General features: G+C 53.1%; 1 long non-coding RNA gene across 1 annotated transcript; it reads left to right on the forward strand.

Annotated features, from left to right (window-relative positions):
- The first annotated feature begins 1,768 nt into the window (after nt 1-1,768).
- On the forward strand, nt 1,769-4,265 carry LOC128147150 (uncharacterized). The gene is made up of 2 exons (XR_008236948.1): nt 1,769-2,295; nt 2,882-4,265. It is a non-coding gene; the product is annotated as an uncharacterized LOC128147150 (long non-coding RNA).
- Nucleotides 4,266-13,243: the final 8,978 nt, after the last annotated feature.

Consider the following 13,243-nt stretch of genomic DNA (forward strand, 5'->3'; position numbering starts at 1 on the left):
GGTGAGGAGGGCCAGGCTCTCGCATGATGCCTGGCTGCTTTTTTTTCTTTCTTTCTTTTTTTTTTCTTTCCTCTTTTTTTTTTTTTCCTCCCCCTCGCCAGCCGATTGGCTGCGGGAAATTTGGTGCCACCTCGGCCTGCCTTCGCTCATTGGCTGCCCGCGATCTGCTGTTCGCTCCCCGCGGCGCGCACCCTGCGCGCCCGCCGCTGCCTGCGCGCACGCTGGCTCCGCGCACGGCGCGGGGAGCGCGGAGCGGCCGGCGGCCTGCGCGGGGGGGTGCTGCCGGCCCTCCGCACCCCCCCCTTCCAACGACGGGGGGGCTGCCCCTCGTGAAATAAGAGGCGCCCGAGGGGCGTCGGGGAGCGGCGGTGGAACCCCGCGCCCCTTCCCCAGCTGGGTGCGGAGTGCGGCGGGGGAGGAAGGGGCTTCGGTGTAACACGCCTACTCTGTATGGGGGGTCTGTATGGGGAGCGTGAGATACACATACATACATATATATGTACGTATATATAAGTCATACACCTCTGTAAAGAAAAGCACACCCGCAACTGTGTATCCGGATAAGCGTGTATATCTGTGTAGGTGTTTATCTCGATAGGCAAAACCAGTCTGGAAAATGTTGGCTGTAACGTTTTAAAGAGAGCCCTGGCCGTTTTCCCCCAGAAAACAGTCCCTCTTGGCGGAGGGCGCAAGGAAAAAGGAGCAGCTCAGTTTGCTATCAGCTATTTTCCGTAACAGCCTCCTCGCTAGCCAGTAATGCCAGCAATGCCAGCAATAGGAAAATCCAAGCTCTATCCCAAGGAGACCTTCACGGGTAAGAGTGAAAAAGAGTGCCCTTACAAATAAAACCCTGCTGGTGGCAGAGCCCGGAGGCAGCTCTCCTAACCCCACCGTGTGGCCACCGTGCCAGGCACTCTCAGCCGTTTCGCAGCAAGGTTGGGGTGCCCCAGCGCCATCACCCTGGCCAGGACCTGTTTCCGCTCCTTCCCCCACTCACGGTGTTTCCCGTGTTCAATCCCCGCTCCCCGCTGACACACGAGACATTCTGGGAGTGGAACAAGGATGTCAAAAGCCATTTTGAAGCGTGCCCATATCCCCTCGCACGTATCCTCTCCGGACAGCTATCCTGCAGCGATGGAGCTGACCACGTGAGGTGCAGACGGACAACCAAGATCTTGCAGAGTCCATCCCCGGGCTGATCCTGCTCAGACATAGTGGGGCTGATTCAGTGGCAGCTGTCAAAAGTGAGCTGCATTGTAATCGCTGGGAGGGAGAAGTGACGATGAAAAATAACAGTAGCCCAGTTGTTCCCTGGATTTAGAGGTGTCCAGCAAAGGGGGAAAAATATGTCTCTCCTTTTTCATTTCACTGTGATGGATGAAGAGGTCTGAGAGCAGTCTGTGTTTTAGTTTTACATTAGGAACTCGAGCCTTGCCTACTTTCTGAGGCACAGTATTACAACAGAGAGCCCACATCAGAAGGTGTTCCCAGATGGTGAAAGCTGACGTGAGTCAGGGAGGGACTTTTAACCATCCCTTTTAAGACTCTCCGTTAAATGTTTGGTTCACAACGCTGAGGGTTACTGAACGCTGGGGAGAAATGATGCTTTAATTAAAGATACTACCTACTTTCTGTGTGAGTATTGGAAGAACTATAAACCGCTAAAAGCTACCCTAAGGAAATCAGACTCCTGCTATTTCCAAAAGAAAAACAGAAAGGAATGAATAAATAAATAAATATATATATATATATAAAAATAAATAAATGGTAGCACTTGTTGATTTAAAAAAATAACCAGCAGCTCATGCCACATGGAGAAAATAATCTCAGTGCCACAAACCAGGGGGAGAACTGGAAATGCTACCGGTGGGAGACAAGGAGGCTTTGGGGCATTCAAGGTTTGCCATTTTACGGATACTCAGACCCACCAGAGCCCTTTCCTTTCCCACCGGTTTCTTTCCTCAGACAGGGAGCATGGCTAAGAGGGAACTTACAGGGCAGCTAGACTTTGTCGTCCTCTAAAATTAACACCACGTCTGGCTGCTCCCACACGCCAGGAGTAAGTTTTCTGAACATTCCCCCGCCAAGTTATCCTGGGAGGTGAACATCGCATTTTTTCTTGTACGGACGGAGAGACGGATCTTGACCGTCGTTGGGGCTGTGCTCACCTGGCAGGTTTCAGACCTACGTGCTAAGGACAGCCCTGAGGAAGGCCCTTCGCAGCATAGTCGGCTTCTCCAGCTGGCATTTTGATCACTTTTGAAACAGGTTAATGCTCCTGAATGCGGCCATGTCGTGGTTTAACCCCAGCCAGCAACTAAACACCACGCAGCCGCTCACTCACTCCCCCCCCCCGCAGTGGGATGGGGGAGAAAATCAGGAAAAAAGAAGCAAAACCCGTGGGTTGAGATAAGAACGGTTTAATAGAACAGAAAAGAAGAAACTAATAATGATAATGATAACACTAATAAAATGACAACAGTAATAATGAAAGGATTGGAATGTACAAATGATGCGCAGTGCAATTGCTCACCACCCACCGACCGACACCCAGCCAGTCCCCGAGCGGCGATTCCCTGCCCCCACTTCCCCGTTCCTATACTGGATGGGACGTCCCATGGTATGGAATACCCCGTTGGCCAGTTCGGGTCAGGTGCCCTGGCTGTGTCGTGTGCCAACTTCTTGTGCCCCTCCAGCTTTCTCGCTGGCTGGGCATGAGAAGCTGAAAAATCCTTGACTTTAGTCTAAACACTACTGAGCAACAACTGAAAACATCAGTGTTATCAACATTCTTCGCATACTGAACTCAAAACATAGCACTGTACCAGCTACTAGGAAGACAGTTAACTCTATCCCAGCTGAAACCAGGACAGGCCACGAGGTTCAGGCATTGACATCTTGGCGAGGTGCGCAGGGTAGTTTGCTTTCCCAATGTGTAAATTGCGGCAGCTCCAGCCTTGCCTGTCAAAAGGCATTTTGGCCATTTGCGGGCTGGCGGCTTGGCTGTGCCATGCCAGCCAGCCTCCCTCCATGGAGAGCTGCCGGCTGGGCGATGGCCAGCACCCTGCGCAGCCCTGGCCCCCACCACCGGGCCCTGCCCATCTGAGTCTCTGCTGCAGACTCCTGCCTCAGTTCTGCTGCTCAAGGCTTGAGACAAGAGGGGGGATCGCTGGGCAGCCCAGGTGGGAAACCAGCAATGTCTAGCACAGGCACAGCAGTACAGCTTAAACTGGACTTTTCCTGATCTAGTTTGTATCTCTCCAGACGGGCTTTTCCCTCCTGCCAGGGAGAGCTGCCCAGCTGAGCCTTCAGCAGAAGTACGTTGCTGGTGGAGTTCACCGACACTGCTTAGCAAAGATTCAGCTTCAGCCATCGCCCTCAGGAAACTGATTCAATTCTTCTGCATCTGGTGACTACTGCCTGAGGTCGTGGTCTTTCGTAAATGAGCTGATGCAATGCCAGGGCCATGGTGCAGGGCAGCGATGAGCAGAGCCATGCCACAGGCAGCACAGGCCATGGACTTCAGCACGGGGTCTTTTTAGAAATGCACGGTCTAACGTAAGGCTGTTTCCACCTTCCCGAGAAGTCCTCCCCACAGATGCATGACCCAGCTGAGGCACCGTGCTAGTGAAAAGCTCTCGGAGAGTACTTTTTGTCAGAGGGTCTCTCAGTTTTTTATCAAGGTTGGGGAAAAGAGAGGCACAAACCAGCAATGGGGGTTATCACAAGACGCTATCTGTGAGCAGAGTCCATAGGAGAAAGAACGGTTGCATTCCTCTCCTGGGATGCACTAACCAGCCTGGTTTTGCTACCACAGTGCCAAGACGCAGGAAAAAAGCATCAAGGCTAAGCTAAGGATGTTTCACCAAAACATTTTCCTTCCTACTCTCCCCTCGGGGGAAAAAAAAAAAAAAAAAAGTATTGCTTTTCCATTTGGCAGTAAGTTTTGCAAGGAGATTTCATCTGGTGTCGACATATTGGAATTTTTAGTGAATTTCCTCAGTTACCCCCTCCAAAAATGTTGAAAAAGCCACATCCACAAAAAAGCTTGCTGCAAGGGCTTTGCAAGGTTTGTTTCCTGTTGTTTGTTTGTCTTCTTTGCCAGCATTCCCTGTCTACCCCTTTTTCTTTTTCTTCGATTTCACAACTGGAAGTTGAAAAAAAGAAGAGGGGACTCAAATAAAAGAGGGGATAAGCTGAAAACTGGGGAAAGAGCTGAGCCCTACCACTTCCCCTTTGCCAGAAATAAAGGTTTGCAAAAATTCTCCTAGGATTATTTTTCTGCATCTCTTGCTTTGTTTTCCTGAAGAAGTGTGAAGCAATTTCAGCTTTAGAGCTTTTTCTAGTGATAGGAGAATCAGGCCATGGGCCTTTCATCCAAGGAGAGGTGCAGGGGTGGTTTTCTGTCATTTCACCAATCCTCCTTTCTTTCTCCTCCTTCCCCTCAAAGAATCTGCTCTTCAAAGGCATCGAGCCCTCTCTGCAGAGCAGATGAACACCAGCATGGTTCACCACTGCTGCCGGCAGTTTCAGAGCTTAATGGTCCCCCTGGTTTTGACAGGTTGACTTCTGGGCACAGTTACGTGTGGCAGAGAAATGAGGTGGGGGTCCACGGCTACAGAATGAGTTGGGACAAGACCTGGCTCACACTACAGGAACTCAGAGTTAATGCCTGCTTGAAAGGTGATGGCAACTGCAGGTCCTTCAGGATTGTCAGTCACAGGAGTTCAGATGCCAGGGGCTCAGATGCCAGCTCGTGGGGTTGCCACCCTTGTTTAATGTTGCTTTCTCCCCTGGACTTTCTTTTGGAATCTGGTAACCCCGTGTTATATTTTCACACGCTCTTCCTCTGCCAGGAAAGGTAGCAAATGGCTTTCCTTTTTGGAATGGAAAGCTAAGACTCTTGTGTAGTCACCTGGCTCCAGAAATTGCGGCTCGAGGAGTCGGATATCATGGCATCGACCAAAAGCGAGGTTTATGTTTACAAGAAATGGCATCATCTCGCTCGCTTGCTCACTTTCAATCATGTTTCCTCCCCTCCTTAAAACATCACCTCTTGCTCCATAAATTCAGTGGATCCCCCAAACTCCTGAAGATCCCCTGCTCCATCCTCACCCTTAAAGCATGGCTAAATTCGGTGTGGGTTACCTGGGCTCTTCAGTTAACAGCTGCTATTGGGAGCTCCCAAAAGAGCAGCAGCAGGCAACCCCCCAGCTGCCTTCCCACAGCTGCCTGGGGAAGAGCCAGGGCTGAAAGAAGCAGCTGGTGCTCACTTTGCCACCTTGTTGCTGCTGCGTGGGACATGTGGCGTTAGAGGGAGGCAGTAAGGTAGCAGAAATCACTGGCGTGTCATTGCCAGGGTCAGAAGGGAAAGCAGATATGACTGGGGTGACAGGCCATGCCGCCAGACTGTGACCAGGATGGCTGAATTCCCTGCCATTGGTGCAGTAATCTTATCAGCACCGAGAATTAGGCTGATAACACGCTGATGACTGGGATGCCCTTTGCCCCATCCCTTGCTGCCTGACTCAGTACCAGACCCCCTGCCCATCCTCCTCCCCTCCTGTTACCGCAAACAGGCTTTGCTCCCGGTCCTCGGGCTGCCAGCAGCAAGAACCCAGCCGGTATTGTCTAAACAGGGCCATACAATGGGCAGCATTGTTGACACTGGATTTTTGCCCTCATTAAAGATGACCTCACAGCCCACCCCTTGGCCACTTCAGCCAGCCCCTCGGGACTGTGAGGCTGTCTTTTGAACTCGGGTAAATAAATTGGGAGAGGAGGGGGAGAAAGGGATGGGGAGCAGAGGAACACAGCGGTCTTTGTGTTGCCACCCTCTCTTCAGCACTGGTGCTCTCTGGTGTCTTTCTACCCACATCAGACATGGCAGGCCAGGTGCCAAGGAGCCAGCTTGCTGAGCTCACCCTCCCCGGCCTGCCTGCGTTCGCTGGGCAGTGACACCCTCTGCGGTTCTGCAGCCTCCCTTCTTCGGGTTGCAATTTGCTCCGGCCATCTCGGCTGTCCTTTCTCCTCCTCCAGGCCTTCTGTGCCTTCCTTCCCACACCTGCAGCCCACACACCTCCTGCCTCTTCTCTTCAGGCTGAGACCATCCGCCCAAGCATCCTCTGCTGCCAGCACCGTGGAAGTGCCACGCAGGGACCTGGGGAAATGCCACCTCCCAGTGGCAGCTCCTGCGACGCAGCGTCGGTGGCGTGGGCAGTGCCGCACTGTCCCCTGCTCCGTGGTGTCACCCAGGTTTAGATGCAGCTAACACACCTAAGATGCCAGCCGCATCTGAGGGTGGATCCGTGTGGGGAGAGAGGTGATGCTGGGGGGCTGTGAGCGTGAGCCCTGGGGACGGGTTGCCACATAGTCAGCACAGGGGCAAATCGCAGCACCAGGAAAGGATGAGGGCACGTCCAAGGTCAGTTTGCTGCTGCTCCTCTTGGGCAAAGCGTGGCGTCCCATGCCACTATGTATCCTCTTTGCATCATTGCCTTCTACCCTATCTCCTTGCTGCAATAGCGGCCTGGGCGTCTGGGGGCTGCCTAACGCTTAAGAGAACAAAAATGGTTTCCCAAAGTTAAAAATAACCTGGGATCTAGAGATCAGGAAGACATCTCCCTTCCAGGCTGCCAGCTGAATCCCAGATATTTCTTCTCCTTCTGGAGAGGTTTCTGATAGGCTCCTGTTAGGGAAAGCAGGCATACCCTGGCAGGGAGAAACTGGTGGGGCTGCCCCGAGAACGCATACATGCTGCTGGTATGAGAAGCGGGAAGGACAAAGGGAAAACTTGCTGGACCCTCGTCCCAACCTTCCCTACTCTAGGCTTAGCAGTGGCACGCAAAGGAAAACCTCAAAGATGGGGCGTGCCTCTCCCTTTCTGCCACCCCCAACTTTGCCTACATCCATACCTCAGTCTCCTTGAAAGTGAATGCTTTCTCTCCTCTTGGGCAATGGGACTAGAGCAGAGAGCTGTCTTTGTATTCCTCCAGAAGCCAGCCTTGCTTTTCCTCATTTCCCTCTTTGCTTATCCCAGTGAAGAGCTGTATCTTGCGAGCAGCACTTTTTTTGTCTGTAAAGAGGAGGTGGTACTTGCGTCCTTTGTCCAAGTCCGTTCACAGCTGAAAATCCTTCAGGATGCCCACCTGAGCAGAGTGCCTCCCCACCGTGACGTGTGATGGGCTGCGGCAGTGTGCACGGCTGGCCAAGGAAAGGACATTTGGAGTCCTGAAGGAGAGAGGTGCTACAAGCTGTTACGTTTCTGGCCAGGAACACTTTTAGGTCTCCTTGCTGGGAATGAAGCCCTTACCTGCCTGCCTGGTTTAGCTGCCTTTCCAGGTCTTTAAAGAACCTGTCTACCCTGTCTCCTTTAAAGAATGAAGCTGGAAACACACTCTTCCCTTTCCACATCTACTTCCTCACTTAAAGAAAAGGGCTGCAGACCTCTGGGTTCATGTCAGTTTTGGTGGGTAAAATGCCCCGTGCTAACCTGGTGTTTGCGTTTGGAGTGTTAATAGGGGGAGAGATCTGTTGCAAGTGTGAAAGAAATCCTGGGCAGGTAACACGGAAGGGACCCTGCAGTCCAATATCTACTCTTAGCTATTTCTGGTTACCTTTTTAAAGTGTCCTTGTTTTGTCTCTGAAGTCTTGTGGCAGTGCTAACATAGAAGTCTCATTCAAAAAGTCAGTCTGCAAAGGCCGCTTGCAAAGTCTGGTCCTCATGGAGAGCTGCAGCAGAGGATCGACCACCACATGCATTCACACATTCACTCATTCACACAGCAGGCATTCGGTGCGTTCTGGAAGGTATGCGTTTTGCTTCATCCGAGCTGTGTTTGAGGGGGTCGTGTTTGCAGAGACTTCAGGTATAAACTTCAAGACCAACCCACACTGGACCTTCTCTAGTTGATAATGCCAGGCGATTTTATCCCTGAGTCTTTGCGAAAAGCAAGTAAGGTTAAGGGCGAAGTAGCAGAATTGTATGGCTTTTGGTACAGAGGTACGTGACATTATCACGAGTGTTCTTACCCTCCTAATTTTACCTAGATGAGGATGCTTGTGGAGGTTTTGGGAAACTGGGCTAAGGGCACCCACTTTCAGAGGGTTGCTGGAACGGCTCTGGGATCCATACCTGTAGTACAGCTACTCTGAATGACCCTGCTGATATATGTGATGGAAGACAGATCAAGCTTCCTACTTCTGCAGACTGTACTAGACTAGGAAGAGTGGAAAATATGTTGGAGGTCACCCTGCTTAGATTTCCGGTAAGATCTTGGCAAATGGGATACTCGGACTGAAATAAATAGGGTGCAATTCACTAGGCAAGTACAAAGTTCTAGCTTGAGGGGAAGAGTCAACTGTCCAAACCTATGCTGGGAGAGTTAACTTGGTGAGATAGCAGTTCTGCAGATAGGGGTCTGGGGGCAACAGTGGAGCATGTGCTCACAATGTTGTGCTACTGTGAGCAGAGAAAACTGTGGATGAAGAAATAGTAGCGTGGGGAAGACACGTGGAGTAACCGTCTGGTTCTGCTGGGCACTGGGGACACCTTAGCGCTGAGGTTTTGCTTTGTTTGCCCATTGTGCCATTCTGCTTTTTAAATAGTCTGCTGGCTCTGTGTTGTGCCTTGGGAATAACAACGCTGCAAAAGGAATTAGGTACAAAGATTAGCAATGCTAAAACTTCAAGAGCCTCCCTGAACAGAAAAAGTAACACACAGGGAGAATCCAGGCAAACTTACCCTGTTCTGCACCAGCAAAGCTTCTCTTCCACGTTGACACTGGGCTGCGCAGCTCTGGGGGATGGCTGCCTGTCAGGACGGCACCTCTCAAACCACTAGCAAAGGACTGCAATGTCAGCCCCCCCAAGGATGTCCCCACCTGATCACAGCTTCTGTAATATGCTGGGAGCACCCCACAGGGACCCCAGCTAACATGCCTGAATGCTGGGGTAGGAGTCTGGAAAGTGCTGGAAAGCAGGTAACAGCTAGCTGGTGTGCAAACACGCAATGTTGCCAGTGACTGGTAGGGCCCCAACTCCTCCTCTTTCTCAATCCGTCAAGTTTATCCTTAAAGAGCTGGCTCAACCAGGTGATTGGCTCATCCCTGAATATCGCGCACACGTAGCGTCTAATCCCCAAACTGACGCCAGCCTCTGGCTTTTCAAATGGCCACCCGAGCCTTTCTTATCTTGTTTTCCTACCTATAAAATGGGACCTTCATGGATTATTTGGAATGACATGGCCAGGAATGAGTAGAGGAAAACAAGTACTGTGCAGCATGGGACCGTGCAGGTTGAGTTGATATTGCACTGTGGACAAATGATTTTCATCTAAACAATGGTTTGGTTAGAGAAAACTGGTGGACAAAGGTAGAAAGGTGGGGAATCATTTTCAGCTCCTGAGGAATCTGCCTCTCTGGTCTCTAGCCAGGACTTGGCCAGCACCATCCCCCCAAAAATCAGTGGAGTGAGCCCAGGACATGCTGGGGTAGGACTAGGGCAGCTCTTTGGTACCCAGAGGGTCCCTGCCTTGGTTTCCAAAGGTGTCAGGACTCCTTGTTCTGCATGTCCTCCCTGGGGCTCACGACTGGATCTCAGGAGGTGCCAGGCCCTCAGGTGCAGGGACCCAGCTCTTGCCCTGGTGCTGCTGGATCTATCACAGACATTTCTGTCACCCTTGGGGACAGGGTCTCTCCTCTTCTGCATGTGGGTGCTAATGTGAGTCTCAGCCAGGGACTAGGGGGAGAAACAGCACCGAAACGCCAGCAGTTGACACCTGAGGGAGAAGGAGAGGAATATTCCTGCAGCCAGTGTCAGAGATGCTTGAGGTTTTGCTCTGGAGGTCCCTGATCTCATTGTGTCTCATCTCTAAAGTTTGCTCCAGGTGTGCTGGGAACAGGCAGGGTGAGTTCCCACGGCCATATACGAGTTACATGACAGGTAAGCAGTGCTGAGGATGTAGGTTTGAACTGCTAATCCAGTTTTATCCCTCCGGCCCCACCCCTTGGACTTTCCCTAAATTATCTGCATGGGATATCTGCATTGTCTGCCCCTGCCAGAAGGCCCTGAGAGGTGGGAGCGTTCCCTCAGTCTCGCGCCCAGCCCCTCTCAACGTGCAATGATTTAACTGCAAAGAGCCTGGCAACTTTCAGCAGGTGGCTGCTGGTGGGGACTGTGGTACTGCCCTCCATGGCACGTGTCTGCCCCTTTATGCTGCAGCATGTGGATGATGTGCAGGGAGCAGCAACCTGCCAGAAAAAGCTTTCACAGGTGGAATAAATTGCACTCCCTTCATCCCAAACACCTGCCCTGGTCCTCAGGCAGGATCGATAGCTGAGTGCTCTGCCTTGCTCTTGAAGACTGGCTGCCTCTCACCTGGTTGGCAGGTGTCTCTGTAGCTCTGTCCTGGCAGTGGCAGGATGGGTCTTGTCGGGGCTGTGCTGGCTCTTGCCCTTATTGTCTTTATTAACCAGGGTGACAGAGTAGGCAGTGAGCGACTGGGTTTGGCAGAGGACACCAATGTGGTGTAGGAGGTAAGTGCTAGTGGGGCTGGGATTCTCAGCGCTCGTGGCTGCTGCGGGATGTGGTCCCAGGCAGTAGGAGCCAGCTGAGAAAGGGGCCATGCAGTTGGGACCAGCTGCACGAGGGGGACAAGGCATCGAGTGCCCAGGCGGCTGTCCTGCGCTGCCTGGCCCAGGAGGCCTTGTGGAGCCACAGCTGAACCCAAGTCAGCAGCGCCAGAGGGTTGCTAAATGAGCTAACAAAGCTTGGGCTGTGGCAGCAGGAGTAGCAGAGGTCACTATGTGAAGTCATCCTGACACCGGGAAGGCACCAGCTGGAGCAATGTGCTCAGCAGTGGGCACCATGCCCTCGGGGAGGGAGCAAATTTGGGGACAATTCAGAAGGGAGTGAGGAAGATAGGAAAGAATGCGAGGTGTGTGCTCAGTCTGAAGGAGCTTGGTGGTGGCGGCGGCTACAGGAGAAACGGAGGGAGGCAAGGACAAGGCTGGAAGGAGACAACAATCCGTTTCCTCTCCGCACTGAACGCGAGGGAACGGGGTTACGTTGCAGTAAATGAGACTTTTATCAGGCCTAACTCTGGCTCACAAATCGTGCTCAGCCTGCTGGGACAGTGGTCCAGCCTGCGCCTCCCCCCGTGCTGTCCTCTGGCCCGACCCAGGCACGCGTCTGAGGAAGTCAGCGGCTGAGATGGCTTGCTGTCACCTAGAAGTGCCATCTCCCCCTCCACCCACAACCTGCCTGGGACAGGGGGGACCCTTGTGGAAAAGGCAGCTGCCCCAAAGCCACGTTACTGGGTGGCTGCTGGGACGGCAGTAGAGGTTGGTCCTCCTGCATGGGCTTTGCTGCGCGTGCATGGGAGTTCTGGGCCGCCTCTGCTCCTATGGAGGGACCACCTGAAGAGCTGGTTGCGGTGGGAAAACAGCGTTACCCGGCCGGGGCGAAGAGCACACGCTGGCCCCTTGACCCGCGGTTCGCAAGCGGATTCTGCGTGTCAGCACTGCTCGCCAGCCAGGCCTCTCGGGGCCGGGGCCGGGGCCGGGGCCGGGGCCGGGGCCGGGGCCGGGGCCGGGGCCGGGGCCGGGGCCGGGGCCGGGGCCGGGGCCGGGGCCGGGGCCGGGGCCGGGGCCGGCTCGGCCGCCCGCCGGGGGCGGCCGCGGCCCCGGCGGCGGCGGGAGGACGGAGCGCTGCTGCCACGCGGTGGCCGGGCGGCACCTCGCAGGGAGCGGGACGGGGAGCCCGGGGCAGGTGGGAGCCCACCCGCCTTCAGAGCGGGGTCACAGGCAGGGGAGCGGGGATGGGAGGGGGCCAGGTCCCGCTGCCGCCTCGCGTGGGTCTCCGCTGGTGGTCTGCCCTTCTCCTTCCCATCAAGCTGCCGCTTTTCTGTTCAGTGCGGTCCTGCGCTGCCGCGCGGCCCACAGCTCACCCGTTCGTAGAGAACTTTACGCTTTGGCTGTTTACGGGGGAAAGGGGAGAAATCGAGAGACGGATCTGGCCCGTTGACTCCTGCAGGGTTGCCGAAGTCCAGCAAAACCTGGAAGTATAGGATTGCAGCCCTCGAAGCATCCCACAGATCTCAGCTGCCGAATTGCACCCCAGGCAGGGGGACAAGTGTCTGAGGTAGGCTGGACCCAGATTGCTGAGGGGTTTGAACACCATCCTCGTGGGATGCATCCAGAAAGTCAGAAAAGGTCAATGATGCTTCCAGTGAGCTTTCCCAAACAGGGCAGCCCTGTGCCAGTTTGCAGCCAAGAGCCACGTGCTATAAAATTCCTGGGAGCTGCCCAGCAAAACTAGGTGGTCACAGTAGTGGGTTTAAGAGCTTTACTAAACTCTTAAGCGTGTAATCGGTGAGTAGATGAAAAGCACTGAAGTACAAATAATAGCTAACGAAACCACTCAATATTTCTATGCAAGATTTACTGTGAATAGACTGAAAAGAGCATAGGCCTTACCTACGCTTCAGAGACTAAATGCTTAAAAAAGCGCTGGTGCATCTAAAGGTGGGAAGACCAGCAGGAACACAAGTTGAGGAGGAGGGGAACAATGCCACAACAGAGACCTTCTTTTACTAGTCTCCCGTTATATGAATTATGGTATTCCATCAGGAAGCTGGATGTAGTGATGCTGTTTTCCACCGTGCTTGCTTCTGCTAACAAAGCTGATGCAAACTCCCACCTCACCTCTCACTTCTGATGTTTCCTGTTATTTTTTTCCTATCCGCTAGCCTACGTGTTAGCATAACGTTCACCAGTTTAGGCCGGTACTGTCCCGTAAGCTGCTTCTCTTCTTCAGCTAGCCCTTCCTACTTCTGTAGATTTAAACCAGTCCTTACACTACCTTATCATGGAAGCATACTGAGTGCTATTAGGGAAGGCCTCTTTGGGACGAAACAGACAAGGTAGTGAGTTCTTGGGTGTGGACCTCTTCTTGTTGGGGTTGAGCTATAGAAAGGCAGGCTGCATCTGCCAGGAACCTGGTGGGACGGGAGTCCGAAGGTCTTCCTTGCTCAGCTCTCTTTGCCTGCCATAGAAGATCCAGCCAGTTTCTTCACCTCTGCGCCTGCTTATTTTTTCTTTCCTATTCGTGTAACCTGCGAGTCCTCTAAGGGAACGGGCTATGCAGAGGCTAAGGATTCCTGACTACTGGAAAGGCCTTTATGGTATAACGATTTTCTCTAGTTGTATGACACACCACTTGCTGGCCGGTTCTTCACTTTGTG

Source organism: Harpia harpyja, chromosome 10 (assembly GCF_026419915.1).
Source record: "Harpia harpyja isolate bHarHar1 chromosome 10, bHarHar1 primary haplotype, whole genome shotgun sequence".
NCBI lineage: Eukaryota > Metazoa > Chordata > Aves > Accipitriformes > Accipitridae > Harpia > Harpia harpyja.